This window comes from Physeter macrocephalus, chromosome 4 (assembly GCF_002837175.3).
Source record: "Physeter macrocephalus isolate SW-GA chromosome 4, ASM283717v5, whole genome shotgun sequence".
NCBI classification, from domain to species: domain Eukaryota; kingdom Metazoa; phylum Chordata; class Mammalia; order Artiodactyla; family Physeteridae; genus Physeter; species Physeter macrocephalus.
In genome coordinates, this window is record NC_041217.1 from 59,754,982 (window position 1) to 59,761,281 (window position 6,300).

The window sequence follows — 6,300 nt, forward strand, 5'->3', positions numbered from 1 at the left end:
AGAAAAGGGAACTCTCTTGCACTGTTGGTTGGAATGTAAATTGGCACAGCCACTATGGAGAACAGTATGGAGGTTCCTTTAAAAACTACAAATAGGGGCTTCCCTGGTGGCGCAGTGGTTGCGCGTCCGCCTGCCGATGCAGGGGAGCCGGGTTCGCGCCCCGGTCTGGGAGGATCCCACGTGCTGCGGAGCGGCTGGGCCCGTGGGCCGTGGCCGCTGGGCCTGCGCGTCCAGAGCCTGTGCTCCGCAACGGGAGAGGCCGCAGCGGGGGGAGGCCCGCATACCACACACACACAAAAAAACTACAAATAAAACTACCATACGACCCAGCAATCCCACTACTGGGCATAGACCCTGAGAAAACCATAATTCAAAAAGAGTCATGTACCCTAGGTCACTTTTGTAATCATTTTTTTTTTCTTGGTCGCACTGCATGGCTTGCGGGATCTTAGTTCCCAGACCAGGGATTGAGCCCGGGCCACAGCAGTCAAAGTGCAGAGTCCTAACCACTGGACCGCCAGGAAATTCCCTATAATCATTTTTTTTAAGGATAACATTTCAAACCATCATTTCAATAAAATAATCCATTCATTTCCTTAGTTTGATGATGACAGTCATGGATACAAACTGCCATCAGAGGTCCCAATAATGTGGGTACTGTCACTCTCAATGAATCGTTTTGCTGTCTCCGTAAAGTCACAGGGGAACAAAACCCCTCGGGTGGTGTGGAAAGACACCATATCTACCTGGACCCACCTAGTTGTTGCATCCATTCCATCCAGGCCAGGTAAATAGCTTCCTACACTCCTGTCCCTTTTCCCGCACCTGCAGAATGGGACCTCAGTGGGATTAGTCCTGCCCAGGACTGCCCAGGTTGTATTTCTGGGATCAATGACTTTTCAACCATCCCCTCCCTCATTATGTATCTACAAATGATCAGGTGCACATACACACATGCATACACACGTACACACATTTTGCTCTCCATCCAGGTGATTTCCAAGGCTGCTGGTCAACCCTGGTGCTGATTTCCTGATTAAAAGTTGCTCATTCCAGGCTTCACCTTGTAAATTAAAGAATTTTCCCTGGTTCTGCTCTGCTGCAGCCTGGAATCTCAGCTTTCCACCATCATTTCCAGACAGGATTCACGGAGGACATCTGTGTCCTATGGGAAGTCTGAATTCTCATTCTGCAGGTACCTCTAATCTATTTCATCATTCTGTTTTCCCTTTCTTGTGAAATCTTTCTTTTATTCCATGTGTCTCTCTCTCAGTCTCACTCTTCCTTCAAACCAAGTTAAGAGAGGGACTCTACTATTTATGGTTGACCTTATCCTGTGTTTGTAAGGTAATGCTAAGGAATTTTCTCCGCATCCTTGCCACTGGGTTTTAATATTAATTTTAAAAGGGAGCACAATTTCTGAGGCTGTCCTTCCTTGAAGGACATTTTTTATTCCCTCTGCAAATGTGCACTGGGGATTGTTTGGTCTACAGAAAAAAATTCTCTCAGGGCCTTTGCTTTGTTTTATTCCCTGGGTTGTTTGGGGGATGGGTGACCTAGCAACACAACTAAGCGAAGGGAGTCCTCACTCTCTGAGCTTAATTTACCACATAATCAGGGTGCACAGTGGATATTCTGAAATGCTAAGAACCATGGCTACAAAAAAAATCCTTCTCCCTCAGGCCAGGCCTATTTACCTGGCTGGTTCCTCTAGCATCTTGCTCTCAACTGCAGTACTTTGTTCCCCAGTGATTAAAAAGAAGACGCACACACACACACACACACACACACACACACACACACACACACACACACACACACACACACACACACACTCTGGGAGAAGTGTGCCTTCCGGAAGGGTTCCTTTTATTGCTGCCCAAACCTGAACCTCTCCCTTGAGAAGAGAAAGACAAAAGTAGGAAGGGTATATAGTGATGTGTGAACACATCTCTGAGTGGTACCGGTGTTTCCTCCACCTCTCTGGAGGAGGTCTGGAGTTGGATGGGAGAAGGAAGCAGTCAGAGGAGAGGAGACAGCTATGGAAACACCTGTTTTGGGAGAAGCACTTCACTCTCTCTCTACTCTGTAGAGAGCAGATGCTAAAATTCCTTAGAGAGGTAGGAAGAGGAAACAGAGTGTTCTGCTATTTCCAGGTTTCTGTTGGGGGCATTTTCATGCTGAAACCAAAACATAGAATATAAGACCCTATGCTCTGAGTTCATTCTAAAGAAATGGTAGGACCATTTACTCATGTTAATCTGACAGGGTTAAATGTGAGTCATGTTGATGCTGGCTTGAGGTGCACACACTGGAGATGGGTGTGTGCCTGCTCTCTTGCTCTGTTTCCCTCACATCTGTCTCCCATTGTTATCTTTTTTTTTTTTTTTTTTTTTTTTTGGTACGCGGGCCTCTCACTGCTGTGGCCTCTCCCATTGCGGAGCACAGGCTCTGGACGCGCAGGCTCAGTGGCCATGGCTCACGGGCCCAGCCGCTCCGCGGCATGTGGGATCTTCCCGGACCGGGGCACGAACCCGTGTCCCCTGCATCGGCAGGCGGACTCTCAACCACTGCGCCACCAGGGAAGCCCCATTGTTATCTTCTTAATTTCACATTTGTCAGTCATGTTGGAGGTGGGGGAGAGGTGGGAGAGCAGTCGTTTCCAATCACTACCAACCATAAGCACACAAAACTGAATGCAGACCACGTCAGTCATGGAGCACTGGTTCTACCCAACAATTTAGGGCCATTTCAGAATGGGGGTCAAGATACCCATCATTCAAAGTAACCCCCAGAAAGTCGCCACTGTAAATATATGTGAGTATATATGTGAGTGTCAACTATATTCTTTTATGGTTTTTTTTTAAATTGAAGTATAGTTGATTTACAATGTTGTGTTAGTTTCCGGCGTAAAGCAAAGTGATTCAGTTTTATATATATATATATATATATATATATATATGTGAGTATATATGTGAGTGTCAACTATATTCTTTTATGGTTTTTTTTTAAATTGAAGTATAGTTGATTTACAATGTTGTGTTAGTTTCCGGCGTAAAGCAAAGTGATTCAGTTTTATATATATATATATATATATATATATATATATATATATATATTCCATTACAAGATACTGAATATAGTTCCCTGTGCTATACAGTAAGACCTTGTTGTTTAACTATTTTATATATAATAGTTTATATCTGCTAATCCCAAACTCCTAATTTATCCTTCCCCCTTGACTATATTATTTTTTAAAAAATGAACTTAAAAGAAAACACTTCAGATAGTTGGAATCCAACTAACTAGAACTTTTACTTAGTTAGGATTGTCAACTATAAAGAAAAGAAAGAAGCAAAATGATTTTTATTAAAGAGAAAAATAATAGCTATTTATTGTGTCACTTCCATGTGCCAGGAAGTTATTTTCTATAATATGTACACCAACCCTAGGGAAACCCTAAGTGTTAAAGAGGTTAAGTAGCCTAGCCAAGATCACACCACTGTTTTCAAGTGGCAGAATCAAAATTCAACCCCAGGTTCTATGATCTAATCTGCTATGCTGTATTTATCTTGTTTTTTGTTGTTTTTTTCATCTTTGGGTTTTTTTTAAGTCCCAAATCATGTTGTAGGTAAGAATTTTACACCTGCTAAGGGAGTCATTAGTGCTGTTCACCAGATATTTTCAGATCCCCACCTTTGGGACACAGAAAAGGAAAATACTTCCTGGGTGCTCCTGGTTGGGTGGGGCGCTGTGACTGACTCAGGCCAGTGAGTTGTGAGAGCGACTAATGGACGCGATGTGTGTCACCTGTGGACGAGGGCATTTTAATCATTGACGGGAGGCCTCACGGCTCTCTTCCTTTCCGTGAATGGCCAGGATCCAGCTCCATTAGCACAGGTCCTGAAGTGAGGACCCAGCTGACCGAAGGCAGACGTGTTGTGTGCCTGAAATTTGGAGGTTATTTGATGCTACAGCATAATCTAGCCTACCCTGACTGATACAGTCACAACCTAGAGAGTACAAAATATAGCTTTATTTCCCTTTAACTGAACTTATCAAGCCCGCACTTCTACCAATGTAAAAAAAATCATCTTAAAAAAAAAAGTCTAGTCTTGCCCATTCAATCCACTTTTCAATTTAATGCTCAGCCATTTTTTTTAAAAAAAGATTAATTTTTCGATGTGGGCCATTTTAAAAGTCTTTTTTGAATTTGTAACAATATTGCTTTTGTTTTATGTTTTGGTTTTTTTTTTTTTTTTTTTTTTTTGGCCACAAGGCATGTGGGATCTTAGCTCCCCAACCAGGGATTGAACCCGCACCCCCTGCATTGGAAGGCAAAGTCTTAACTACTGCACCACCAGGGAAGTCCCTCAGCCATGTTTTAAGGAAGGAATACTTGGTCAGCTCTAGGTCTGCCCCTTGTCTTCCTTGTCCAGTGGGGGCTGGGAGGAGTACTTCTAAGTTTTGTGTAATGGAGAGAGTAAGAGGCGTAGTTAAGGGCCCTACAGCAAGAGGTATAGGATGGGACGTTTGCCCTAAGGCTGTCTTCTCCTCTGCAGGCGATCACGGCCATGTGACTTTCCTCTTGGCCTTTGCAGTAGATGTCCAGCACTGCCATGACCTCTGAACACCAGATAGAACACTTTGCCCCCTCCTCATCCCAACCAAGGCCTCTGCGGTCTACTAGCCATCTCACAACATTTCTTCTCCCTCCACACAGTTATTTGGACCTCAAGACCTTTAAGATGCTGTGAAGTAGTCCCTAAGTAATTCATTCATTTACAGTGACCATTGCTGGCACCATGCCACATTTTGGGGGTGGGAGGGTTCTCTCTTTAAGAGTAATGCCACTCCCCTAGGCTACACCTTGGGAAGCAAGGCACAAGGGCCTGCTTATCTCCGGCCCCATTCTCCCCTCAACTCTTTGAGGTTTCTGTCAATCTTGTCCTACACTCAGCTGCTGGAATTAAACCCAAGGAGAGGGGAGTAGGGGTAGTGGTCAGGGCTCTAAACCTTCTCACAAGGAAGCTCAACAGTGTTGCCCTCTCTTGCTCTCCTTTCCCAATTCTCTCTTCCCTCCTCCTTCAGGATAGAAAACTATCTGTTCTGTCAGGGCTATTCAGAGTGCTGGTTTGCAACAAGAGAAGGACATTGTGCCAGCACATAAATCAACATGTTGCTTCCTTCATCAAGAAAGGCTGGCTACCAAAAACAAAAGTGCCAACTGAACTAAACAGTGTTCACAGTAATAAAGTTGATTTACATTCTGTTATGAGCTCCTTATCGCAGTAATAAACAGTTCTCAGGAGGCAGGTTATTTGGGTGCATTCCTCCCTGTGCTGTGGTTTGTGGATAAATGTTATGCCCAGCTTCCTTCCGGAGTTGGCTTTTGATGTTCAAAGTCAGCTTCTGTAATTTAAAAAAACCTTTCCACTTTCTAGTACCTAGTCTTTCAAGACGATTGTTTCAGCTATGAGTTTAAAACAACCCCATTCAACCATCCAACTGACTTCTTAGTTCCATCCTGTATCTGCCCTCATCCTGAGAATAGTTTTTAAAAAATCATTGCTAAGAGACTACCGGGGAAAAGCTAATCTTTCTAACTTGGGCTGTTGAGGTTTTCAACTGTATTTCCTGTTTTCCCCATTAGAACATTGCATGGTTTTTATGGTAAAGACTTATTCTATAAATGAGAATTCATTCTCTAAGTATTCAGATTAATCAAAATTTGCCTAGCTTTTTGTGTAGGTGATTTTTTGTTAGTCATTTTTAAAAATTTTTATTGAAATATAGTGATTTATTCAAATACAACGTTGTGTTAGTTTCAGGTGTACAGCAAAGTGATTCCATTATACACACACACACACACACACACACACACTCACATATATTCTTTTTCAGGTTCTTTTTCATTAGGTTATTACAAGATATTGAGTATAGTTCCCTGTGCTATGGGTCGTTGTTGGTTAACTATTTTATATATAGTGGTATGTATATTTTGATCCCCAAAACTCCTAAGGTATCCTTCCCCCCGCCCGCTTCCCCTTTGGATTGTAAGTCATTTTGAATCTGTTCTCTTCTAACAACATACATAGACAGAAAGTTGTCTGACCTACATGATGTTTATTAAGATGTTATTATTATTACAAGTTCTTCATTTATTAAGAACTTGTAATGATATGAATAAATACTTCTGATGACATGAACTGAAAAAAGTGGGTTACAATATTGGGTTACAGTGTGAGAATAACTTCAAATATAACCCCAAACAGGCTAGCTAAAAACAATAGAAATAAA